This window comes from Notamacropus eugenii, chromosome 2, assembly GCF_028372415.1.
Source record: "Notamacropus eugenii isolate mMacEug1 chromosome 2, mMacEug1.pri_v2, whole genome shotgun sequence".
Classification (NCBI taxonomy): domain Eukaryota; kingdom Metazoa; phylum Chordata; class Mammalia; order Diprotodontia; family Macropodidae; genus Notamacropus; species Notamacropus eugenii.
The window spans coordinates 483537034-483564746 of NC_092873.1; the positions used below are offsets into that span (position 1 = coordinate 483537034).

Below are 27713 nucleotides of genomic sequence, written 5' to 3' on the forward strand. Positions count from 1 at the left end.
GAGAGGGAGAGAGGGAGAGGGGGAGGGAGAGAGGGAGAGGGAGAGGGGGAGGAGAGAGGGAGGGGAGGGGGAGAGAGAGAGGGGGAGGGAGAGGGAGAGGGAGAGAGGGAGGGAGAGAGGAGGGAGAGAGGGAGGAGAGAGGGAGGGGGAGGGAGAGGGGGAGGGAGAGAGGGAGGGAGAGAGGGAGGGGGAGGGAGAGGGGGAGGGAGAGAGGGAGGAGAGAGGAGAGAGGGAGGGAGAGAGAGAGGGAGAGAGGGAGGGAGAGAAGGAGGGAGAGAGGGAGAAGGAGGGGGAGGGAGAGAGGGAGAGGAGAGGGAGAGGGAGGGAGAGAGGGAGGGAGGAGTGGAGGGGAGGGGAGAGGAGAGGAGAGGGAGGAGAGGGAGAGGGAGAGGGAGGGAGAGAGGGAGAAGGAGGGAGAGAGGGAGAGGGAGAGGGAGAGGGAGAGAGGGAGGGAGGGAGAGAGAGAGGGAGAGAGAGAGGGAGAGAGGGAGGGAGAGAAGGAGGGAGAGAGGGAGGGAGAGAGGGAGAGAGAGAGAGAAAGAGAGAGAGAGAGAGAGAGAGAGAGAGAGAGAGAGAGAGAGAGAGAGAGAGATCAGATATCCTTCACAACCCGGAAACATTTTGTTATCGGGCGCAGCCTGGCGAGAAAATCTCTCTAGAAGGCCCAGGCTCTTTTATTTTATTTTATTATTTGCCGGCTGTTCAACTTCCTGGTGAGGCCTCTCAGGAAGGTTCCTCCTCCCAGACCTCCGTCCCGAAAGAACTACCGACTCAACAGGAAAACCCCTCTCTCCCGGAAATTTGTAAGATGTCGAGCGGAAGTGGAAGCAGGCGGAAGGGGCGGGGACTTCCGGCCGCTAAGTCGCGGCAAATTTCCTAAGTGAAGTTGTGTGGAGAAGCTGGGTTTCGGTTGAGCCGCTGCCCCGCTGGCAGCTCCTCCTGCCTACCTCCGGAAACCTCGGGAATGTCTTTTCGAGAAGGAAGAGGGGAGGGGGGGGAGGTTCGGAGCGAGCGCGACCTCCCTCTGCGGGTCCTCGCCCTCTACCTTCCGGGAGGCGGGGGCCGGACGATGGTTTTCGGCGTTTTACCGACGGGGCAGGCCCGGATCCAGCCGCTTTCCCGGCCTGGCCGGCAGCAGCTCAGTCCGCTGTGTCCCCTGGCTGCCTCCCCCGAACCCCCTCTCTCCAGTCCAGATCCGGCTGCGCCCTCGAATCCCCCGACTGTCACCGTCGTTTGAGTTCCTGGCTCTTTGATGGAGGGTTTGTAACAACAACCCAACCGGGTAATTTCGGGTCCTGGTGGGGTTCCTGGCTCTTTGATTGGGGGTTCACTCCGAGACGCCCCCTCCCCCCAAGCAGACGGCGGGCCAGGACGGGTTTTCAAATTATGGAATTGAATAATTGGCAGTTTAGCCAAGCCTCCCCAGCTATGCAGGCCACAGGGGGGCTCCCGTGGTCACAGAAAAGCTAAAGCTTTGGGGTTTGCCCTGGATTCCTCTGGCTTCAAGATCGCGGGACCCGAGTCCAGGGTCTTCTTGAAACAATCAGGAATTTAAATCTCGCCTCTCTCTCAATCCAGTAATTGAAATCCCTAAAGGAGGATCCTCAGAATCCGGTCTGTGCCCTTCAGGAGGAGGGATCCAGATTAATGGAGAAAGGCAGGTGAAGATTTTACGCAGGAACAGAAGAACTTAAAAGAGCCCCTGAAAGATAGTCTCAAAAAACCAGCCTTTTCAGAAGGTACCCCCTGGGTCAGGTCCAAGCTCTAAGCCCTGGGCTAGGATTTTCCTAATCGTCCAGAACCCCGTGGAGTTTGCTGTCAAGTTTGAGTTTGATCGTACTGTCCGTATCTACAGACCTGGCTTTTCAGAATTGTGTCAGCTTGCTGAGGTCCTGTGGGTGCTGTCCGTTGTTTTTGTTTTTAACAATTTATACAACATGGTATTTGTTTTTTGTTTATTAATTTGTTTTCAGTTTTCTACAATCAGTTTCATAAGTCTTAGATTTTCTCTTCCTCTCTCCCCAAGACAGCATGCAATCATATGTGGTTTCTATACATACATTCTTATTAAACACGTTTTCATGTTGCATGTCCATTAGTTTCAAAAGGCAGGTTGGGATTATCCCCCTAAGCACATTAGGCTCTCTTTTCCCAGCAAGGGCTCAACATTCATTTTCAAAAAGGCCCAGAGAATTGGGAAACCCTTAGTGGAAGCAATCTTTGAGGCTTTCCGTTGGCTCATCAGTTGGGGAAAAATGAAGTGCTTCACCCAAAACCAAAAACAGTCAGTTTTTGATTTTTAAAAAGAGACTCTTGTCAACCTTCCAAGTTTATTTGAGCCTCTATCCTGATAATCCAGTTCTCAGAATCACCTTTTAACTCCCACTATGTGGAGGGATGGAATAAGGCCCTTGCCTGCCTTATAAAGACTAGTAATTTAGATTGGTATATGACTCCTATCCTTAGTCTGGTTTATTTAGCTAGTAAGTACCAACAAACTGTAGAGGAAGAAGAAAAAAGAAAAAAAAAAATGAGATCTTAAAACTGAAGCTACAACTGCTGCAACAGAGGTTAGAGACCTCCTTTTCCTTCCTTGTCCCCACCAGGTAAAAAAGTATCAAAGCCCACAGGGTTTGGTTCTGTGGGGGTTTTTTTGTTTGTTTGTTTTGTTTTGTTTTTTTGTTTCAGCCATTTGAAGAAAAACTGCCATAAGCTAGTGTCACCAGGGCTGCCTTCCTCTTCCTCCACTGGGATTCTGAGGATGTAGAGGAGGTTTTTCCTGTGGAGCTTGCATTTGTAGTAGGGGTCACTGATATTGTGATGGCCTCTCATCCTATTGAGATGTTGATAGATCCAGGTGCTACATTGTCCTAAACCCTGCTGCTTTTCCCAACTCCTCCCATGGATTTATAATAAGGTTTCATGGTGGAGATCCAAGTGCAATCTGTCCGTTTCCATGCCCCACCCTTTATCCTCGGGGGTTTGTCCGGGACCTATCTCTCCTTCCCTCCCCAGATCCTTCCACTTTCTAGGCTGTGATTTTCTCAAAATATAAAGAGTAACAACTGAGTTCTTGGAATCCCCCAAATGATATTTAGCTGTCTCCCTCTGACAATATCTCCCACTTTCTTCTCTCCTCTCCCCACTCCTATTTTTGTTCCTCTCTACCCTTGGGGAGGTTCCAATCACCCTCTGAGCAGCTAGAGCTTCTAATATGGGAAGGGTCTTTAGAGCACCCCACCTATCCAGATTCAACTGGATCTCTCTAAGCCTCTCTCTTGTGTCCCACAGTATCCCCTCTACAGAGAGGCTCTTAAGGAGATCAGGCCTCTCATGAATAACTTTATCCTCTGCCTCCTGGTCCCCTACACTGGCCCTTGTAACACCCTAATCTTTCTTGTCTGTGTGCCTCATCTTGGAGGACCTACACACCATCAATGCTTGTATGTTCCCTAGAACCCATGTTATCCCTAATTCCCATACTGTCCTGAATCTTATCCCCCCATGACCCTATCGTGTTCACTGCCATTGATTTGTGTAATGCCTTAATCTGTGTTCCCCTGGACTCTGATAGCCGGTTCTTTTTTGCATTCCAGTATACCTGGACTGTCCTACCTCCAGGCTACACCCTTCCCCTGGCTATATGGAGAGCCTTGCCTACTTCTCACAGGCCTTGGAAGTAGACCTTGAGTTTCCTTTACTTTCCTCAGATCTTGAGTCTTCTAAGACTGAACTTCTCCCCTCCTTCAATCAAATTGATAGCTTCCTAGTTTCTTGGGACTCACTGAGTATTGCAGGTTATGGATCCCTTCCTTTTCCCTGTTAGCTTACCCCCTTTATGATTTCCTTAAAGACTGCTCCTGAGCTCCTCCCCTGGAATGAAGTTTCCCAAGACTGCCTTTGTTGATCTCAAAGTAGCCTCTGATGTCCCCTGGCTATTGACCACCCGAACCATTCCCTCCCTTTCCACCTTTTCCTAGTGCAAAAATGGGTAATAGCCTTGGCATTTTCTGTCAGAAATATGGAGACAATTTCCACCCCCTCAGCTGCTATCACAAGGTCCTTGACCTTGTTGCCAGGGGCCTTCCATGGTGCCTTCAAGCTGTTGTTGTGGCCTCTGACCTTTTGTTCTTAGTGGAACAGGTGACTTTTAAAATTTTTTTATTTTTTAAACTTATTTATTTTTAGTTTACAACATTTAGTTCCACAAACTTTTGAGTTTTATATTTTCTTTCCCTCCCTTTTCTCCCTCTCCCCAAGACAGTGTGCCATCTGATGTAGGCTCTACATATACATTCACGTTAACCATATTTTCACATTAGTCATGTTGCAAAGAATTATAACCAATGGAATGAACCACAGGAAAGAAGAAACAAAAGGAAAAAGAGAGAGCAAATAGTATGCCTTGGTCTGTATTCAGACTCCATAATTCTTTCTCTGTATGTGAGTGGCATTTTCTGTCATGAACCTTTTGGAGTTGTCTTAGAACCTTGCATGGCTGAGAAGAGCCAAGTCTATAAGTTAGTCATTGCACAATGTGGCTGTAACTGTGTACAGTGTTCTCCTGGTTCTACTCACTTCACTCAGCATCAGTTCATATAAGTCTTCCCAGGTTTTTCTGAAGTCTGCCTATTCATCATTTCTATAACACAGTAGTATTCCATTAAACTTATATACCACAACTTGTTCAGCCATTCCACAATTGATAGGCATCCCCTCAATTTCCAGTTCTTGGCCCCCACAAAAAGAGCTGCTATAAATAGTTTTGTACATGTGGGTCCTTTCCCCATTTGTATTATCTCTTTGGGATACAGCCTTAAAAGTTATGTTGCTGGGTTAAAGGATATGCACATTTTTGTAGCCCCTTGGGCATAGTTCCAAATTGCTCTCCAGAATGGTTGGACTAGCTCACCAAGAATGCATTAGTGTTCCAGTTTTCCCACTTCTTCCTGCTTTTGTCATGTTAGCCAATCTGACAGGTATTATATGGTACCCCAGAGTTATTTTGACCTGCATTTCTCTAATCAAAAGTGATTTAGAGCATTTTTTTTATATGACTATAGATATCTTTAATTTTTTCCTCTGAAACTGCCTGTTCATATCTTTTGACCATTTATCAATTGGGGAGTGACTTGTATTCTTATAAATCCGACTCCAATCTCTATTTTAGAAATGTGGCCTTTATCAGACACTGATTGTAAAAGTTCTTTCCCAGTTTTCTGCTTCCCTCCTAATCTTGGTAGCAAGAAGAGGTGACTTTTGACTCTACTTTATCCTTGCTTGTTCCTCATGCAATTGACACTTTTCTAAAGTCTCATCACACCAAGCATTTCTCACCAGCTTCCTTGCTGGATTAGAGGTCTCCCCTCTATCTAAATTGAATGTCACCATCTCCTGGTCTAAGACTTAACCTAGCCACAGATGCAGAGGACAGGGCCCCTACTACATGGAGGATCATGATTGTTCTAATTGTTGACTCTGTTTTAACTCCATGAGAGGACTTCCGAGAAACTGAGTTAGAATAGAATATCCAGATTATTCCCAGTACACTGACAGTTCCTGCCTCTGAAACAATTCAGAAGTACTGTTTTTAAATCATGTATTTATACATTGCGTTCCAACATCTTTTGTTACAATTACAGTTAATGATAGCCTTTTAGAGAATTCATTAGGGTTCATCTTATAAAAAGTTTCCTGTTATTTGTTCCTTAGCAGATGAGGAGACCTGTCTTTTAACATATATCTAGTACTTCTTTTTACACATGGATTCCAGTAATAACCTCCTCCTCCTGCCTTCCCCATTTACATCTCTGTTACTGTTCTTCCAGGTATTTCAGCATCAGCTTTATCCCACATTTTTCTAAATGTCACAGGCTGGCCCCACAGCCACCAGTGATGGAATAGGATCACAGGGGTTCTAAATCAGAGTCCTAACCAGAAAATCACTTAGCAGTGGTGGATAAGGGAATCATAGGTAAGAAACACAAGGGAAAGAATAGTCCAAGAATGGTTGCTGAAGCCAAGTTGTCCACAACAGGATAAGAGGGAAAATGGTTCAGAAATAAAAGGACAATGAAGCAAACATTAACCAGTTAAGTCAAGTGAGGGTCTGTAGTAGCAACCACCCTAGCACACAAGGTGGGCTGCTAGCACAGGTTTTTTGGTCTGCTTTTCCAAAGGAAAGGCAGTTTCAAAGGGGTTAACAATCCTATTTTAATTAAACAATGCAGACCGAGAAATAGAAAGAAGAGAGTATCCAAGAAAGAATTCAGTGGGCAGGACTCCAATTATCTAAACAGAATACAATCACCTACATACACCACCAGACTGGAAGAGCACCAATATCTGAGTAGTTGGGATGGGGGGGCTCTTGACAAACGGCTACCCAGAGTCTGATTCAGGGAATCAAAAGGTCCTTTTCATGAATGAACTCCCAAAGTAGTAGTGGAATATCAATGTTATTTCAGTTTTAGAGTGAATTGATTTTTCAGGAAGCTTCAATACATTCTAGGTGCTACTCACCTGCTGCTAGCACTCAATTCAGTTTATTTCCACTTTCCTGGTTCCTCTTTCCCATCTTCCAATATTTACTTTTCTAGGTGCAAGCTGCGTGTTAACATCTTGTACACTATTCTCTAGCCAGACCAATCCTACTCCTCGCACTCATTAACTCTTAGTCCACTGCTCATTGCCTTTTAGGACTCCCACACTATTATCAGAAAATTATCCCACATCTTCAAAATTGTCCTCATACGCTGTGTATTGACAATTCACACCTAACTTACGCCAGGGACATGTTTTCAAAAACTTTTCTACAGAAGGTTTTCTTTTACTGTCTCCTCCAGGCCAAGAAGAGTTATTACATTTTGCTTGCTTTTAGCCACCTCCAGACAATTGCTTTTCCACTGTTCTTCAATACTGTTTCCTTAGAAATCTGAAAAAGAGCCTCAGACCTTCCTCCTGTTTATTGTCACTCTCTTAACTTCCTTTATGACTAATACTGATTCACAGTCTTTATTTTCATCCTAGCCCTCACCATCTTTGGGGACATCAGTATTAATGTTGTTTACCCAAAACCTAAACTAATTTCTTTCTTCTTAACTCCAGTGGCCTCTTTCTATCCACCACTTCACTTCAACTATCCTCAGAGTAACCACACCTTATCTCAGGGTTTCTGTGAAGCTGGGTATTTTTTTCATAACTTTCAATATTGCTGATTTCCTTTGCAATCCTATATTTTATGCATTTAAAACATCATTCTCAGGATTCCATAGATGACACCAGATTGTCAAAGGAGGCCATGACAAGAAATAGCTTAAGAACTTCCCTGCCTTAGGCTTTACCTTTTACTTAGAACTACAGCAGGATTTTGAACTCCAAAAGGACTTTGATTGTATTCTTTTTCCTCATTAAGAATTCTGGACATTTAAAAGGCCATGCATGAGGAACAACATAAGGAGATGTTTTGAGACAGAAAAGGGCAAGGTACATTTAAGAAGAATGAATGGTTTGCAAGGTCAGCTAGGTAACACAGTGGATAGAGTAGTGGGCCAAGAAAGAGGAAGACTTGAGTTCACATCTAGCCTGAGACACTAGCTGTATGACCCTCTGCCTTAGTTTCTTTATCTGTAAAATGAGCTGGAGTATCTGTTCCAAGAAAACTCCAGCTAGGGTCACAGAGTCGACTGAACTACATCAACAAATAGTTTTCAGGACTACAGAGAAATTGGAAAAAAGTAATGTGGGATACAAGACGTTAAAGACAAATTATAGAGAGGCTTAAAAGTTAGTAAGGAGTCTGCATTTTATTTGGGAGGGAATCGAGAGCTTACTTAAGTTTTTGGAAAATGACCAATGTGGACAAAGTTGAACTGAAAGTGGTGAGTAGGCTAGATGAAAACATCAAAAGACTGAATGCAAAAAAGAAAAGAAAAAGTTGTGCCTGAATCTCCCCCTACTGACTCATAATGGCCAATTGTTATATTTTTCAGAGTAAATATTTATGCCTTGGGAATGAACAAATGCTACAAATCAGGGTGTTTGGCTGATTGTCTAAACTTAAGAAGGTGATGGATAAAATGTTAAAAATATAGATTAAACTTAAAAGTGAAAACAAAAAGATTGAATTCAGTTAGGCGATTATGTAATGGAAGTCTGAATGAAGATGATGGCAACAGGAGCAGAAATGAGATGAATAGCCTGAGAGACAGAATGGACAGCCTGTCTGATTTCATCCATTGTAAATGTAAGCCACATAACAACAGTGGAGTTTCCAGTGATCTTTGGCAATTATTACTCATTTCTTATCGATTCTGTATCACAATCTCCGAAACAGCTACTGTGAAGTTCTTATTCTCACCTCAAGCCCTTCATTTAGCCCAACCAACAATCAGAATCACCCAGTCTCAAGACTGAGAACTTCTGTTTCCTGAGACCGCCAGTAATTAGCATTTAGACCTTTCTAAGAATTAGGTAGTTTTTCCTTAGATTGAACTTTGTCTTCAGCTAGGGGTGATGTATGCCAATCCCCTGGTAATTACCAAACTGGAATAGACTGAAGCACTTGTAAACGCAGCAAGGAAAGGATGTTGAGAGCAGGGAAAGGCTTATCATCTAGGATAAAGGTTGACATGGTTGTTTACAGCTTTCCTGTGAGCTATCGCTCTCTGATCCCTTGGTGGAGGAAGGAGCTCTCCCTCATATGCTGACTGTGTAGTATACAGGTTACAGCTACTTCATTAATCTCTAGTTGAGAAAATTCAGTCTCTATCGTTGCCTCTTCTCTATAGAGCTGCAGCTCTATTCACTGCAGAGTGGGCTTTTTGCCTTAAAACTCCCAGGCATTGCCATTGGCCTGCTTTCCTGGTTGAGCAGTGTTGGTTGCTGTCCTATGTTTTCAAAGAGGACCAAAATGACATCACTGCGATAAAGTGAAATTTCAGTGTATCCGACTTTGACTAATCAGACCAATATGAGCTTAGAATGCTCTACCACAGGTTGGGCACAGATAATTCGTATGAATTTTTGGAGTGGATACTCCAAATTTGCACATCCTACATTTACGTTGTGCTGTCTCAATTCTGCTTTGCTCATAGAGCACAGCACCCTTTCTGATCTGGGCATACCATGTTGAGCGGTCCTGTGCCAGTGTCTCCCATATTGCACAGTCAAATCCAAAGTTCTTGTATCACTTCTTCTGACCACCATGTGGTCTCCTGTCCCATGTGAGTTCTCCATAAAATAGTCTTTTTTGACAAGTGTATATTTTGCATTCCAACAACATGGCCAGCCCATCGGAGTTGCACTCTCTGAAGCATAGTTTGAATGCTTGGCAGTTCAGCTCAAGGAAGGACTTCAGTGTCTGGTACCTTATCCTCCAAGTGATCCTCAGAATCTTCCTAAGACAGTTCAAATGGGAGCAAACCAGTTTCCTGGCATGGTGCTGGTAGACTGTCCATGTTTCACAGGCATGCAACAAGGTCAGCACAACGGCTCTGTAGACCTTCAATTTGGTAGTCAGTCTAATACCTCTTCTCTCCCAAACTTTTCTTCAGAGCCTCCCAAACACTGAGCTAGCTCGGCAATGCATGCATCAACGTCATTGTCAATGTGTACATCCCTGGAAAGTACACTACCAAGGTAAGTGAACTTATTCACAGCATTCAAAACTTCTCCATTTGTTGTAGTTGATGGTTCCATATATGGATGGTTTGGTGATGGCTGATGGAGCACCTGTGTTTTCTTGGTGTTAATTATTAGGTCAAAATTAGCAGCAGAGAATTGATCCATACTTTGTTGCATCTCAGCTTCAGAGGCTGCATTGAGTGCACAATCATCTGCAAACAGAAAATTATGCACCAGTACTCCCTCCACTTTGTTCTTGGCTTGTAGCCTTTTCAAATTGAAGAACTTGTCATCATTATGGTAGTTGACCTTGATGCCGTGTTCATCCTTACCGAAAGCATTTGACAACATGGCTGAAAACATCATGCTAAAAAGCATGGGATCAAGCACACAGCTCTGTTTCACTTCATTAGTGACAGGGAAGGCACAAGGGCATTGTCCACTATCCAAAACCTGGACAAACATGACATCATGAAATTGATGTACAATACTGATGAACTTCTTTGGGCAGCCAAATTTTGACATAATTTTCCATTAGCCCTCACAACTAACAGTGTCAAAGGCCTTGACCAGATCTACAAATGTTGTGTACAGACTTCGTGCTCCTGGTATTTCTCCTGGAGTTGTTGGGCAGCAAGCACCGTAAGACCGAAGGAATAGGCCCCCTATCATTACTCTCTCCCATCTGATAGAATAAATGATTTTTATAAGTCCTACCTGCAACAAGAATAATAGACAAACCAAATGGTAGTGTGATCCTCACTTCTCAAAGGTCATGTCAGTGGGCCTTGATGTAATGTAAAGATCTTCCCTGCCCATTAGTAGATCTCAAGTGGAGTCTGTTAAGAGAAGCTTGATTCAGGGAGGCTTGTTTTGTAGGAAGGCCCACCCCTTTTGTTAATTAATATGGCCCTGGGTCAGGAGGGTCATGATGCCCCTCCAGCTCTGAAAAGTGTATATATGTTCTGAAGTAAGGTTTTGTTTTGGGGCTTACTCTTTCGAAGAAGACTCATGTGCCAGATGAGACTCTGGGTAGCCATTAAGGAGCCCCCTGACTTTGAAAACCCAGATGTTGGTGCTTCTCTGTCTGGTAGCTATGTATATATGTAATGGTCAGAAAGTTGCATCTGTCTGTTGATCTGTGATATATGTAGAAGCCCTGTCTGTTGGTCTTTGTTTCTCTGCTTGTATTTTCTCTGTTGGTGAATGTAATTAAAGAAGATATTGACCCCTTAAAAGTTATTTTCCTTTTAGAAAAGCAGATCTAAGAACCTGTGCAGCACACCCTCCTATGTATTCCAGGGTACTTGCTGCTACACTTGGCAAATCCTACCAAGCTAGATATACTCTGGTATGTAAGAGGCAGTTCTGACTTCCATCCCTAGAAAATTGGACACTGGATAATTAAGTTTCAACTATATAAACTTATGAAGACCCCAGAGAGACTTGTGATTTACATGTGTTGAAAAAGTACCCATACTTATGAAATCACAAGTGTTTAGAAATACTAAGACTTAACTGGGGAGGAAATTTAAAAAAAAATAAAAAAATACTTAGAACATACACAAATATTTAATTGTGAAAATTCTTGGTCCATGTAACTTTTTTGTTTGATGTGACCTACTGATTTCATGGCTGTGGCAGGGAATTTTACCTGAGTGTTATTTTAGCTTCATAGTCTGAAGCAATATAGTGAGGTGTGTGTGTGTATGTATTTGAAAAGATTAAGTGTCAGGCTAAGGAGATTTTTCAACCCATTCTCAGTATGAATTCTTTCATTGCTTTCTCAATAGCAACAGTCTTGAAAATTTCAAAGAAGTTTCTAGCATATGTTGTTACAGTTGGTAATTAGGAAAGCTCTGAATCTGGAGGAAGAGGACTTGGGTTTGAATCCCAGCTCTGATAGAGAGTTACTTTCTTCTCCAGGCCTTGGTTTACTCACCTGTAACATGAAGTAATTGACTAAAAGATATCTCCCAGGTCTCTTCCTGCTCTGCAGAATCTTAAGACTCTTATGAACAAAAATATTCTGCAAATAGTAACATAGATTAAGAGCTAGACTGTGCCTCAGGCCTGGAGAGATAAGTTTAATTTCCCAAAGTCACATTCACAAAGTCATTGGCAGAGGCAGAATGCAACCCTAGGTCCTCTCGTGCATCATTCTTTCCACTACATTAGGCTGCAGTCTTTATATCTTTTATATCAGATTGTGTACTTTAATTGCCATTTAATATGCCTTTTGACATCTAGTACACATATTTAACTTGGGGGCCTCAGTTTCTCCATCTGCAGAAAAAAAGGTTAAACTAAAGCAGCCGTGTCAAATTCAAGTAACATATTGACTTAGAAGACTACATATTAACACTAGTTCTTATTGCTGGTGTTTTTTTTTTTTAATTTTTGTTGACTATATAATTCCCAATTATAGTTTTATCTGGTTCCAGTTACCCTGGAAACTTCTTCCAGAAGCAATGCAACAGAGTGTTTGACATCTCTGGTCTAAATAATTATCTAAGGTCCCTTTCGATGTGAAACATAAGAATCAATGAATCTGTGTTTTACCATAAAAATTTTTTCATGTAAATGATGCCTTTTGATACCTACAGACAGGGTAGTATGTTGGTATTATTTCTCTGTACAATATGTAGCACTACTTCCCTTTTCCCAATTACAAGAAAAAAATGTGTTTTTAAAAATATATCTTGGAAAATGCAGCTTTCAACATTAATATCCTTAATCACACTGACATTACCAACATTATTCTTCCTGTTCTTTTTAATGGCCAATCATTCAACTGTGAAATAAATTGTCAAAATGCAAATCATTTATTTAGTAGGCACTAATTGAGCACCTAATGCGTGTAAAACATAGGACCAGAAGGATAACAAAGAAGACAATTCTGGCTCAAATTGGAGAGGGGAAGAGGTAATAGTAAGCACTCAATATTTGTTGATTAATGGATACATACATACATGTAGATAGAAAGACATATCATCCATCCATGTGTGTATATATATGTATATATATGATAGTACAAACAAATGGAGAGCATTATGAAAAGTATGTGCTGTGCATAAATGTGGAGGAAATGCAAAATTCAGGGGGATGAAGGAGGAAGATGATTATTTTGGTAATAAGGATGGGTCAGGGAAGGCTACTTTCTGGAGATGATTCAGCCTAGTTGTTAAGAAATTTGAAAGATGTGTATTGACAGAGGAGACACTGGAGATAATTGATTAATGGGGCATAAACACAAACAAGGAAATATAAAGAAGAACACGCAAGAGATCCACAAAACCATAGACTGGCCTAGCTAACGTTGAGTAGACAAGTACAAACAATGAGGAATGCTTAGAAATAGAGCTGAATGGCTTGTGGATGGGAAAACTGAAGAGAAATTATGTCTATAGGAATAATTCATTAGACTTATATTTGTGTTATGTGGGGTTGTAAATAAAGCAAACTTTATGCATGGATTATCTTTCTAGATATCTCATACTGATCCTCTAATATTATGCTTATTTACAAGACCCCTCACCATCCTGGTCTCTCCTCTGGGCCTGTTTCAGCTTGTCAATGTGCTGCCAAAGTCTGTCTGCTCTTTACTGGTATTACTGCTTAATGATAAGATTGTTGTTGAAGATAGAACATCACAGGTAAGATGTTGGGCCCAAGAACATCAGTCCCTTATCGTGATGGCAATCAAAATAGGACCTTTCTGCTGTTTTTGTTTTAGTATAATCAAGTGTCTCTGATTGAATCTTGCCTTTATCAATCAAGAGTCTTTACAAGGAGTAAAGTACAGAAACAAGAGTTTCTTCAATTAAAAACTGTGTGTGTGTGTGTGTGTGTGTGTGTGTGTGTGTGTGTATTTTTTCCTCAAAAGCAGATGCAACTCTAAATCAAAACTAAACATCAGTGATAGTAATTTTCACAATGCACTCACTGGGTGGCACTGTTGTATTAAGCTTTAAACACAAACTGATACTGCTATAGGCTTCCATTTTGCATCTACAGGTGCTAGGTTTATAAATATTAATAGTACTATAGTAAAAAAAAATCTGATTCCAAATTTTTTTTTTGTAAATATGGTTGAACTCAACTTTAGAAAAAATTAACAGAAGCAGTTTTTAGTATTCTTGACCCCAAATTTTAATCCTTTAATCTTACTCCTGAGATGTATGTACCGTTGTTTTTACAATACTAACCCATTTGTTAGCAGAAATATGAATTTATATGGAATAGTGCTGTTTCTTAGTAATGAACGTAAATGGTTGAATTAGAACATTTGAAGGCTTTTTTCTTTGTTATTTATAACAGCATTTGAACCCAAGCCTCTCATGGCTCCCATATAATTCTTTGAAGTATTGACATCCACATACAAAGTGCAATAAATGTTTAGGTTAAATCTATAAAAATTAAAAATAAGAATAATATTTGAGGCATCCCAGTAAAATGTTTTATTTAAATGTTCAATATATTTTATTTATGATTGCCTAATGATTTCTATGTGAAAAATATTAAAATAGCTTATACTGATTTCACATTGGTTGTCAGAGGAATTCAAAGTCTGTAATAAACATTAACCTTTGAAACAACCTTGTGAAGAGCAGTAGCATTTATTTTAATTGTCCAATTACAGAAGAAAGTAAGCTAAATTTACAAGAAAGAGTTACAAATAGAAGGAACAGAAATATGAACTGAAATCCTAATCCCAAGATTTGCAGCCTGCTCCCTTTCCCCCTCCCAAGGTTTGTCCACCTTAGGCTTTTATATCTTAATAAAATGTGTTGATTCAGCAAATATCTCGTGAGCACTTCTGCTTCACTGGTTCAAAAAGACAATTTCTTCAAAGGACTTTTGGCTACATTCCATAAATTTTTTTTTTTACATTTTTATTCTCGAGTATAATAATAATTATCATTATTTTTACGATTTGTTCTTTTATCCTCCCAATTACGGTATCGTTATTTACCCTTCGGTGTACTTTTGGATCTTTTATTGTCTTCAGATGAAAGCTTAATTAGCTTGGTGATACTTGGAAAGGGAAGAAAAGAACTGGTGTAAAAAACAAAGCAAAACACAAAAGATTGCCCCTGAACTACGTATAGAATGCTAATTTTATTCTTAGCAAATGGAAAGATACAGGAATGAAGACTATTTCAGGATAACCATTTTTCAAACAGTCTATTTCCATATCGTTCAGTTTATACTTTATTCAAGCTGAAAAATGCTTAAGTTCTATTTTTTTAATAGGATAAATATCATTTATGTTCAGGTCATATAGTTAACTCACAATTACCTGTGTAACCGTCTTCATTGGCTTACGGGAGGATTCGCCCTGGTGCCTTCTTCCTGGGATACAGTTCTTTGCTGCCCAACTGAGGCAAGACAGTGGAAAAGCTGCTATAAGGGAGTGAAGCCTCAGTTCCCACTATCTAGTATATGAACAGTTACTTTTACTGGGGTAACGAATGAATGATTAAATTAAGTTGGTAGTTGCATCAAGTTGGTGGAAGGAAATGCTAGGGTAGGTTTTTTGTTTTTGTTTTTGTTTTTTTGCTTCCTATTTTCTTTCTACCAGGTTTATGTTGCTTTCACAGTTCTTATGCCTGTGGTTTAGCTCCTGCTACCAAGAAAATCTAGATTGAAAGGTGGACTGATTACATAAAGTCTTGTCAAGTCAGCAAGCATTTCTTAAATACCCTATGTACTAGACACTGTGCTCTGGCCTGGGAATTGGCAAAAGACTCCTTTCCTTCAAGGAGTTTCCAGTCTAATGGAGGGTGATATATAAAAAGAAGCTGAGAAGTGGGAGGGGAATGGGGAATCTTGTAGAATAAGTCCTAGAGGCTCAGGTGTGTAGCCCGGAGAGGAATTTTGTTGTCGTTGTTGTTTTGGTTTGGTTTTTTTGGAATTTGTTTTTTGTATTCACTGACTCATGCTCCTTATCAATAACAGAGGTCTAGTCAAAACCCCATGTTTTATAGATGAGGAAACAAACCAAAAGAGTTGAAATGACCAAGTTCACACAAGTAGAAAAAAGCAAAATATATAATGTTTTACTGTTCATTGTAGATTTGGGGGGCAATTTCTTCTAGTGGAAACTCATCAAAATTTGAGTATGTTCTTAGTAGCTTCAGCACTCACTATATGACCGTAAACATATCACTTTGCTTGACCTTAATTTTCTCATCTGTATGTGAGATATGTATGTGTTTATACACATGTACATTGAATCACTGTCTGAATATACTTGGCTCAGCTCATTTGGCATAGCTGTCTTCAAGGGAATGTGTAATGTATGCCTATGTGGAGAACAGGAAGAGACTTGGACTCTTTTCCCTTCCCTTGCCAGTCTCTTAGAGGGGTGTTGTTACATCTATCCATCACACCTTCAAGTGTTAGTAGTCCAAGAGTACGATACCTCAGGGGACAAAATGTACCCCACTTTCTCTTATTGCTCTCAAGGGTAATAATTTACTGTGTTAGATCTATCCCATAAAACGCTATCATGAATAGCTAGTAAAGCTCTTTAACAAATAAATAAGAAATGAGAAAATGAGAAACTTACATATAAGAATAAACAAAAAAAGACAAATTCTTTCAGAATAAGAGAAGAGCTTAGGTAGGTCCTAAGGGGAGAGAGAATGAAAATATTTTTGGAGTGGCGACTGGGGAAGAATTTCTTTCTCAGCAATTGCCAGGAATACAAGCACTAAATATCAAAAGCTATGTTGGGGAGTTTGTTTCTCTACGTATCTGGGTCTCTGAGGACTCCAACAGCCATTAAAAATTCAAGCCTCATCTCCCTCAACCCCATCTCTTTTGAAATTTTTCAACTATCTAAAGAAATCCCTTCTTTACTCATGCAGATATGAGATTGAGAAGGGCAGCATTCTCTTAGCCAGTCAGGTATCTTATCTACCTCCATGAACATTAAAAAACGGGTTATAGAGCTATCTCTCAGAAAAAACCATCAAACCCAACTGGGCAGAAATATTACATGTAAAATTAGGGAGACTGGACAGATGATGTCAGATGTTCATTTAAGATGATAATTTTTATTGACCAACATGATTTCCTAAGTCTATATCCTTATAGCCTCAGGTAATCCTACTACAGACCCGGGACCAATCTAAATCCCCAGGTAAGGAAGACATAAAAATTCATAGTTATATAGCTCAGCATTACCATATTTGTTTTATCCCATGGGTATGTCTCATTTCCAGGGAGGCCTCTTTAGGGATAACCCACATAGAATGTAATTGCCTATGCAGTATAAACTGAGGGACACTGGAAAAGTCTTTTTTGAATTAAAAAAAGAAAATCTCCTTCATTGGCCTGTCAGAGCAAGGAAATTTAGCATTCATTAGAAACTCATCACCTTGAATGAAGACTGTATCTATAGAAGTCTCTTTTTTAAAATTTGAATATCCTGAGAAGTATGAAAGGTGAAGACTGAAATTGACTTAAGGACCTGCATTAAATTTAGTTTATCAGATTCAATTCTCACCTGTTATATGCCCTTACTTATACTAATTGGTAGACCAGAAACATTAGTTAGACTGACACTTTTCAATACAATCAAACTTTACTACTCCAGAACTGTAAACAATACCTTCTAAGAACAAACCAGCACTCTAACATTTTATATGTTCTTTCTGATAGGATTTTCTCTTACCTGAAACAAGGTTTCCTCTCTGTCTAATCAGAGGCCATGTATCCCCCTGCCAATTCTCCATCAATGAACACTCCTGAGTTTCAGGTATGGGGAATGCAGGATCTGGTCATGTTCATACCCTAGGAAAGGGCTAAAAGCTGGGGTCTCAGGTGGATGATTTTATTTTTGGCTATGGGTGTTCTTAAATCATTCACCACTTTATCTGACTAACAGTTTACTTTAAAATTACTAATATTTATTTATCACGTTTTCCTATTTGTGGTCTGTCTGATTGGAGGATCTTTTTGTGTTTATTAGCTGTTTAAGAACATACACATGCTGCTTAGGACTTACTACCACATAGGTATTTATCTTCTTCTTATTCAAAAACTTATTAAAAAGTTCAATCACAAAATGAAGGCATAAAACAAAATGGAGTTATTTATGTTAGGTTGACAAACTTATTCCTACTTAAAATTTATTCTCACTGTAGTATGGTAGGTAAATATTAATGCAGGAAAGTATAGATATTGATCATTGAGTTCTCTAGAAAGGGCAGGGCTGACTGGATATCTGGTGAGTTATTCTAGGCTATTGAGGTTATACATCAAATGCCTAAAATGAGATGTGTCAAGACTCTTACATCTCTGCACTGCACCATCCTATCATATTACTCTGTAATAGTTCAGAGATGAACTCAAACACACAGAGAGTGGACAAAGACTGCCATCTTAAGACTTTACAATCTACATCTTTAATATATCTGTGCTCTAGCGCATGTAATCTTTCATCAATGCAGATCACAACTGATCTACACCTCTCACCCTCTGTCATTCCTATCCATATCTTTCCATAGAGGATCCCTCCAGTTGAATAGTGACCCCATTCCAATGCACAGGTTCCCAAACTTTCATCCTTAATGTCAGTAATTTTTTTCATGGTGCCTCTAGGACAAAAGAATACCTGATGCAGAGAACATCTCAGCATTGGTTCCATTACGTCACCCTCTCAGGCAACATTGCTCCAGTGAGGTATCACGTCTGACTGAACTCCTCTTGCATCTTCCTCAGTTCTGGGTAGTGAAGCTCTGATCACCTCTTGTTCCTTCAGAAGAGGGAATCACCCTCCTACTGGAGACAGTTGTAAGAGAATTCTGGGATTTCCCCCACCACCAGCACTTGGAATTTTTCAACTCTTTCCCACGTCTACTCTCATTCTTCTATCTTATGTCTCCCAATCTCAGTGAAATGTAGTGAAACTGGAATCTTTCCAATGGAGACCCTACAGTGGATTCCTCTCTGTGGCCTATCACTACTAATCCCCATGAAATGAGATTCCTTCACTTGTGTGGCCACCACTGACTTTAGTTGTTCCTCAGCTTACAGTTCTGAGGCAGTTCACTTCAGGCTTATGCTAACAATCCAGCTTTGCAGAATTGTCAGTAACAACCAGGGAATGCTGAATTTGGAGCTTTATTTGCCTTTCTGTGTAGACTTCTCCATGATCTACTGAGCTCATCACTCCATTCTAGCGGGAGCCTGTTCCCTGCTCAGCTAAGAGAACTTCCCGTACAGAACTACAACAACTCTTGCTACCAGACACCATCTTGTGGTGTGTGGCCAGCTGATGAGCCGATCCTCTGGATATGAGCCACAAGGCCATTCCCTCTGATGCCAATTGCCTACTACCTCAACTCTTAGGGACAGGTCTGAAAATAACATATTGCTAATACGGGAGGGGTGAGAAACTTCTATGTCATTTTAATAGCTAACAAAAGGAGATTAATTAGCTTTCACATAGTAAGCATATGCAACAAGAATACATGGCTTAGCTATTATGGACATGGCTCCTCTAGTCTCCATAGGAAAATACATCTGGTCAGCAAGGCAGGGTATGGTTTGTGGTCTTCAAACATCCACCTAATTGGAGGGCTTAAACTCCAAGGGAAGCTGTTGTCAAGGGAGGCAGAGGTCAATCGGGTCTTGGGGACTGCTTTATTGCCTTTTAGGGAAACCCTTCCCAGAAAAACTACTCTCATTCATCTGAATTATCAAACTTCTTTCAAGCAAAATTGGGATTCTTGCCTACTTTTACTTTGAAAAGGTTAGAACTGGACTGTGTGGAAGAAAGCTAAGCTTAAAGACAATTCTAGGACCTGGATAACTAAGTTAAAAACCAGGATTTCACTGATTACATGGGGAAACACCCAGATACTGTTACTGTCTCCGAAGTTCCATTTTACCATGACAATGGAGGCCTGACCCAAATACCATGAAGTTGTACAGTTGTCCCTTGACATTCACAGTGGTTAGGGACACAGGGCTCCCACAAATGTGAAAAGCCATGAATAGCTTTAGGCCTCACCTCAAATTTTTACTTTTATAGTTTTGATCATATTTATCTAACACAAAAAACAAGCAAAACACACTAATACCCATAAAAAGTTGTAGTTTCTACATGAGAGAGATTAGTATATCTCACATTCTACAGAGCCACCAGTGTAACTGCAGCACCTGCTTCATGGACTTCCTTCTCTTAGGAAAAGTGTAGGATACAATGATCATTCTGGTAAAAAATTGTGTGATTGAGTCTGGATCGTAGAGAGATAAAGAGAAGGCATTCCCAAAGAAAGCACTGAAATGGTTCGCGAAATTTAACTGTTTATTATAAATTTATGTATGTTTACTTATAGTAGTAAATGATAAAGTAGATTAATAATATGCTAAATTTATGCATTTGTGATTTACTGTTTTCTTTACTGTGATTTTCCACAGTGCACTGAAGATCTTCAGAAATTCCCATTTAATTATTGATGGCAGTACCCACAAATAACCAAAACCAAGAAACCCACAAATGTTAAGGGATGACTATATTTTTATGCTGATCCAAGATGCTTCACAAATATTCAGTAGAAAGGCTGAGATGTAGGGCCCTGGGCCACAAGAAGAAAGAAGACAGTTGAACACAGTCAGTTTAGCCTGATCTCTAAGCAGTTATTTTGTGTTGTGTTCATTCTGAAGGAGGACTAATGACTTCTTGAGGGTGATGTCTTGGTGCAAATGGGGTTAAAATGAGGCCGAGCTACACAAAATTGTCTAGAAAATTCCACATAAACTTAGACTATTAGAACTAGAAGGGATCACAGAGGTCCCATATTCTAAGCTACTCTATGAAGGCTAGGATTCTAGCCCTAGCTCATCTGCTGCCTCATTATGTGTCCTTGGGTAAATCATCTCACCTCTCTGAACCTCAGTTTCCTGATCTATAATATGAAGGGGTTGGATGACTTCATAAATTCACTCTACAATATTCACATCAGGCAAACAAAGCATCCAGCCTCAGCTCATTTTCAAAGTTGGAAAATTTGCCATCTCACAAAACATCACGTTGCTTTTTTGGGTTGCAATTTATCCTGGAATTAGAAATTGACTTGTCTCAATTCTTTGCAGTTCTTTACCAATGCTACAATACCCAAGGTGTTTTCTAAATAAGAGGTTTTTTTTTCCTGAGAAAAGCATTTTGTGTGATCACATATCTAAAATATTCAAGGTTCTGTTAAATATGTGAAACTTCAGACCTTGTGTTGTATTTGCAAATAACAATTCCTTACTTTGGATTTGTTCCTCAATTTTTAAAAAAGTGACCACTAGTTCCTTAGGTTTATACATGCTGTCTTTCTCTATTCCATTCCACGCCCATCACCAGAGGTCTTCAAAATAGAAATACAACATTTTCAGCTAATGCAAATCCTTTATTTTCCCATGATTGCTGGAATTTTCAAACATTCCTATGCACCGTAAAACTTCAGATTTGTCTTTGTTTAATTCTCATACTTTGTATTCAGGGTCAATAAACTTTGTAAGTACACAGCTGTGACACAGCATGATTCCTATAGGCTCCAAGCAAATCTACGTGATTTTAGCAGTCCCAGTTGACTAGCCCTTGAGTGGTTTTTCTTGGATAAATATATTTTTGGCAGTGCTCTTTGCTTTGTTTTTAACATCATTTTGGATTTATGTTTGGGAGACTCAAATTTGTCTCTGATTAGATAAAGGTGACCTTTCCCTTTCTCCAAGCCCTATCCCTGAGAGGTATCATGAATCCTGTTCAGTTCAGCTGCTATTAGCATTTATTAACTGTTAGGGTACCTTCCACCTTTAAAATCTGGCCTGAAAACAAAACTTATCCATGAAAAGCAGTATCAGTCACAACTCAGAAAATTGTGCAACATTTTAAAATAAGATAAACTATTGGACGATTTTGCCATTGTGATATCAATGTTATTTCTTGAGCTGAGGCTCCCCAATACAGAGACACATTCTGGAGTTTAAATGGAAGTTAACCAAAAAGGATGAGAGTATTGAATGTTTAAGATAGAGGCAACCCTGGAGCTAAAGTTGAATAGAGCAAACACACTAGCCTGGTCTTGGGAACAGTGACAAGAATAGGAGAGGAGAGAGTGGAATAATATGTTGGAGAAACAGACCACAAGGAGGGAAAGAAGAGGAAAAGGGGGATATTGCTGTTTAATCATATAATACATGAGCAGTAATTGAGTGCCAGCCATTTGCCAGGTACTACTAAGCATAGGGCATTCACAGATACATGTCCTCACCCTTAAGGGTCCTGCATCCTACTTGGGAGACAGTAAGTACGTATAAAAATCTAGCAATGATGTTAGTGTTAACATGGTGAGCTGACAGGTAGGACTCTCAGTTACTCTTACTTGCCTCCACCTTTTTTTTTTGGTGGGGTGGTAAGGGAGAAAGTAGAAAGAATGTTAAGCATCTTTTTTCTTTTCTTGCTTTTTGATGTCAGTGTGGAAAGGGAGTCAGAAGATCTTTAGGCTCAGGGAGAGCCCTAATCACCAGCTCTGGTGTCAAGTACTGGGTCACTTCCTATCCCTTGCTTGCTACTTTTCTTAAGATGAGTCTTTGGAAGTAGATGTAGCTCTGATCCGTCTTAGGCAACAGTTTATGGTCTAAGGCATGCTTGTAAGAAACAGAACTGGGGCTTAAGTTTGGATCCCAGTGGGAACAGGAGAGAAAGGAATACAGACAGGCAAAAAGGTTGAAAGTAAAGTACAGCATTTGGTTTTTTAGCAATACTCACTGGTTGACGAGTCATAGTGCCTTGGGGATAATGGGAATTTTTGGCCCTGGCCTCAAGCTTTAACTGGCTTGGTTACCCTTACTATATACCTGGCTTGTCTGGGTCAAATAGGACCTGGAGTTTCTTTGGGGGCCTGCAGGTGGGGTATAGTTAATTGCTCTGGGGCTTACTTGACTATTCACGGTGACATGGTGTGCTGGTGGATAGATACCCAAAGGTCTATCTGATAAGGGATCTTTATGATCTGCCTCTAGCACACTCAGCACTCATACAAACTAAACCAATCTCACACTGGTTATAGCTCTCACCACATGAGGGCCTTTAAATATTAGAAGGAAACAAATCACTTCTACTTTGAAAAGCTGTCTAAACCAATTTCCCCATTTAGCAAGGTTGAGCCTGAAAAGAGGACTGTGGACCCTTTCGCTGTCCAGTTTTTGGTTATTTGCCTACTTACATTGATTACTCAGTTTCATTCTCTTAATATGCTCACTCATGTGGGCTTGTGGTTTACATCCAAATGTATCAGGAAATGTTTTTGTTAGTACAAACCCCTCTCAGGTCCGTAAGGTCATCTAGAGTTAAAGCTGTCAAACTCCCCAAGCCTTAATAGGTTTTTCTAAATTTCTGTTAGTACCTTCTATCTAGGCATATCTTGGGATAGGGACAATACAGAGTTGGTTGGAGGGGGGAGGTGTGAATGTCACTTCCTTGGGTACCCTAATAGCTATAAGTGTGTTACAAATGTTTGCTATAGTTGAGCAACTGGGGTGTTTTAAGTAGAGTTGTATGACTTGGATCGAAGCACATGGAAGTCAGATCCTACTTGGCCATGGGGACTCCTATCAAGGAGCATAGGGTAGGATTGGTGGCTAGTCTTAAGTCAAGGGAGTTATTGGTCTTTGGGAAATCATACCATTTTTAGTGTTACAACTACCTGATAAGACACTAGACCTCATGGAGTTAGGGTATGGAAATGACTGGGATTTCCACCAATTTATGACAGTTTTGACCCAGGTAGAACTTATTTCCTATGGCCAAAAGTGCCCATCCATCCATTGAGAGTGATCAGTTAAATACTTGGTAAAGTTGAGTCCCTTGGCCTAAGCCAGTTATACATTATACACAATTATACAATTATACACATATACAACAGATATATTGACTATGCTGAAGCCAGTAGAGACAGAGTATTATCTAGCTCTATTCTCTTCATCTAAATCGTTGATTTGAATCTCTTGAGTTGTCCCTAGAAGTTTTCCCAATCTTTAAGTTCTGTCCCATTGATGCCAGTGGGGGTCCAAATAAACACATTTTGCCAATTCACCTAAAGAGAAAACTAAATGATATATCAAAAGGGAAAACCTCCAGAAATTCTATCTATAGTAATGAAAAGAATCCAAGGATTCAAGCAACTTTGGCAAAATTATGATTGAGAAACTTGGAAGGACTATTATGTCTCTCAAGAAGCCTGATTTCTTGAAGGAAGAATGCAGAAATTCGAAATGATGCTATACTCCAGTGACCATTCCTGCACTTCCCTGCTGGTGATATGGAAGTTCTGCTCTGAATCAGTAATGTAGGAGAAGAAGTGTACCTCAAGTCCTATTATGCAGAACATTAATCCTTGCACAATGTTTTGAGCATTCAAGATTCTGATAGGCATCAACTAGTAATCAACTTGTGTCATTTTCAGTCATAATGAGGGCATATTTATTAGCTTTGATACCTGAGAGATGTGGCCCTAAGAAATCAATTTGCTCTCTTGTAAAAGGCTTGCAAACCTCAGTGTGTCTTAACTTCCAAGCAGTGATTTACAGGGTTTTGATGTCTCATGAAGTCATTATCTTTCATTTGGACAAATGTAATCTTCAAGGAATTATTTGCTTCAATGAGGTTCTATACCTCTTTAAATCAAGCTGATAGTTTTCCTTGGATATCTTTTTTTTCTTATAACTCTCATTTCTTTTCCCATTTCTACTCTATTGCTCTTTTTTGGTTTTTAACATCATTTTTTGCCCTTTTTACAATTTCTTTCATTACTTTTACTAGGAATTCTGGATGAGCTTGTGTCCAATTTGCATTTTTTTTCTTTGAGGCTTTGCTCAGAGATGTCTTTGAGTCATTGTTTTCTTTTAGGTTTATGTCTTGAGTGTCCCTGTCACCAAAGAATTCCCTTATGGTCAGGTTCATCTTTTGTTTGCTCATTCTTCCAACCTTGTTCCCCACTTTGAATTTTATATAGTGCTGGGCTCTGTGCAGTTTTGGGTTGTATGTCTGGGCTGAACTTCTGTCCTTAATGTTTTGTTGCTCCATTCACAACTCAGTCTAGGGGCCTGTAAGTATTTTTGTGCTCCCAAAAAGCTATCTGAGATAGCTTAGACATTTTATGGCACTGCCCCTCTGATCTGAGCCATACAAGTTCCCAACTGAGGACTGAATTTGTTGATTTATGTATGGATGAATTTCAATACAATGCTACTGGATTTGGTCACAGCCTGTTAGGAGGTTCTGCAGGTTCAGAGCAACTGAACTGCTTGCTCCTCTTTGGTCTTGTTCTCCTGCCCTGGTTATTCTACTGTAAGTTTTTATGCTGAGCTAGAGGTAAGAACTGATTCACTACCACTCTCCTCCTGGGCTTACAGCCACACAACTATGCTTCTTTCCCCTATTCAGCATGTAGATAAGGCATGCTTGCAAAAATTGCCTCTTGTGATACATCAGAGGACAGGAGGTCAAACATTTAGATCCTTTCTTCTCTGGTTCCTTAACCACCAAAGACACCACATAGCTGGGGTGGTAGCTCTTGAGGCTAGGGTCTTTCTTGCAACAGCAGCATCAGCATTTCTTAAAAGTGGCCGAAGTGAGAGGTGGAGCCAAGATGGTGGAGTGAAAGAAATGACTCACCTAAGCTCTTGGACAAACTCCTTCAGATACCTCTAAAAAGTGAATCTGGCCAAATTTTGGAGGTGCAGAATCCAGTAGGAGACAGACTGTGGCAGATTCAAAGCCCAGGACAGGGTTTTGATCCGGGAAGGATCTGTTTCACGGGGATGATCCCACAGTGTACAGCACAGCACGTCCAGTGCAGTGGAGCAGGAGGGCCCCAGGGAAACCTGAGACAGCAGCAGGTGGAACCAGCAGACCACCAGCCCAGGGTTAGATACCAGCAGAGCTGAGTGAGTGACAGTTGCTGAGCACCAGATATCAGCACAGCAGCTCCTGAAATTTTCAGCCCAAGGATTAAACATCAGTAAGTCACCTACTTGAACTTCCAGGAGCCAGGATGGTGGAGTGATCAGTAAATGCTCTCTCCTCCCCCCTTGATGACCTTGAAAGAACCATAAAATATTTCCCCAGAAAAATCCTGGATCAGAGGGAACAGCAGAGGGGGCAAATAGTCTCATAATACCTGAGACTAGGAAAATAGTTAAGGGGGATTCCTCCTACTGTGGCAGAGGCAAACTGGAAGGAAAGGGGACCCAGGGTAGAGAAAACTCTCATTACGACCCAGGCAAGTCTCAGTGCCAGGAGAGGAGCCCCAGGAGGGTTGGAAACTCCCACTAGGATCTAAGTGTGCCTCAGCACTCCAGGGGAAATGGAAAGATATTAGGACAGCTGTGATCACCATCCCCTGAGCTTGCCTTTGCCTCAGTTCAGCTGAGGCGATCTCCCTTGACCAGACCACCCCTCCCCCATGCTTAACAAGCTAACCCCAGGGCTGCTCCTGGAAATATAAAACAAAAATCTGCTCTTAGCTTTTTCACACAAGTCAGCTCAACACCAAGTTCTGCAGCTTCTAACTGAAACAACCAGAAGCTACAACACACAATCAACATCATAACAAGAAAAAGCAAAAGAAGGGCGAAAAACCCATAAAATCTTTCTATAGGGACAAGGACCAAAACACAAATACCAAAGAGGTCAGTAGTGAGACTGTACTTCCATCTGAAAATTCAGAAGGGACTATGAACTGCTTACATGCACAAACAGCTTTCCTGGAACAACTAAAGAAGGAAATAGAAGAAAAACTGGCCAATGATTTTAAAAGTATAAAAAAAGAATTCACTGATGAGAACATCTCTTTGAAAAGGAAAATTGAACAAATGGAAAAGGAAGTACAAAAATTAACTGGAGAAAATAACTCCTTAAAGGGAAAAATTGAACAGATGGAAAAGGAGATGCAAAAGTTAACTGAAGAAAACAATTTGATAAAAATTAGAATTGGGTGAGTAGAAACTAGTAACTCTATGAGACAGGAAGAATCAGTCAAATAAAATCTAAAGAATGAAAAAAATAGAAGAAAATATAAAATATCTAATTGGAATAACAACTGTCCTGGAAAATAGATCCAGGAGAGAAAATTTAAGAATTATTGGCCTGCCAGAAAGCCATGATGAAAAAAAGAGTCTGGACAATATCTTCCAGGAAATCATCAAGGAAAACCGTCCAGAAGTGCTAGATCCAGAGGGCAAAATAGTCATTGAAAGAATCCACCGTTCACCTCCCAAAAGGGATATCAAACTCAAAACCCCAAGAAATATCTTTGCCAAATTCCAGAACTATCAAGTGAAGGAGAAAATACTACAGGCAGCCAGACAGAGACTATTCAAATGTTGAGGAGCTACAGTCAGGATCACACAGGACCTTGCAGCTTCTACATTAAAAGATGGAAGGAATTGGAATCCAATATTCCATAAGGCAAAGGAGTTGGGACTACGATCAACTACCCAGCAAAGTTCAGCATAACATTTTAGGCAAGGAGATGGTCATTCAAAGAAGTGAGGGATTTCCAGACCTTCCTGACAAAAACGCCAGAACTTAATAGTAAATTGGATCTTCAAGCACACGTCTCAAGAGAGGCATAGAAAGGTAAACGGGGGGTGGAGGGGGGTGGAGGGGGAACAAAATAAAACCTTGTTACTCAATTTGGGCAAACTGTTTACCTCCCTAGAAGGGAAGATGATACCTATTAATCTTGAGAATTGTGCATCTATTATGAAATAAAAAAGGGATATACATAGAGGGGATGGGTATAAAGTAAATGATGTTATGTTAAAATATGATTTCAGTATGCAAAGGGATTGTAACAGGAGGTGTGAAAAGGAGGAAGCAGAAAATGGTAAATTACATCACAAGAAGAAGTACAAAATTATAGTAGAGGGAAAGAGGGGAGGGAGATGAGCATTGTTTGAGAGGTACTTTCATCTGATTTGGTTCAAGGAGGGAACAATAAACTTAAATATATAATCCTAACTAGCTCTATAGGCAGTAGGAGGGGAAGGGAGAAGAAAGGGGAGGGAAACTAAAAGGA

General features: G+C 40.5%; 1 long non-coding RNA gene across 7 annotated transcripts in view; it reads left to right on the forward strand.

The window, feature by feature from the left end:
* Positions 1-537: 537 nt before the first annotated feature.
* The window catches only part of LOC140529828 (uncharacterized), a 54365-nt gene continuing 27189 nt past the window's right edge, over positions 538-27713 (forward strand). For 2 of the 7 annotated variants that reach the window (XR_011975692.1, XR_011975694.1), the window contains exon 1: positions 538-27271. This is a non-coding gene — a long non-coding RNA (uncharacterized lncRNA). The remainder of the gene's footprint in view (positions 27272-27713) is intronic. The other 5 variants (XR_011975698.1, XR_011975697.1, XR_011975695.1 and 2 more) reach the window with 5 other exon arrangements.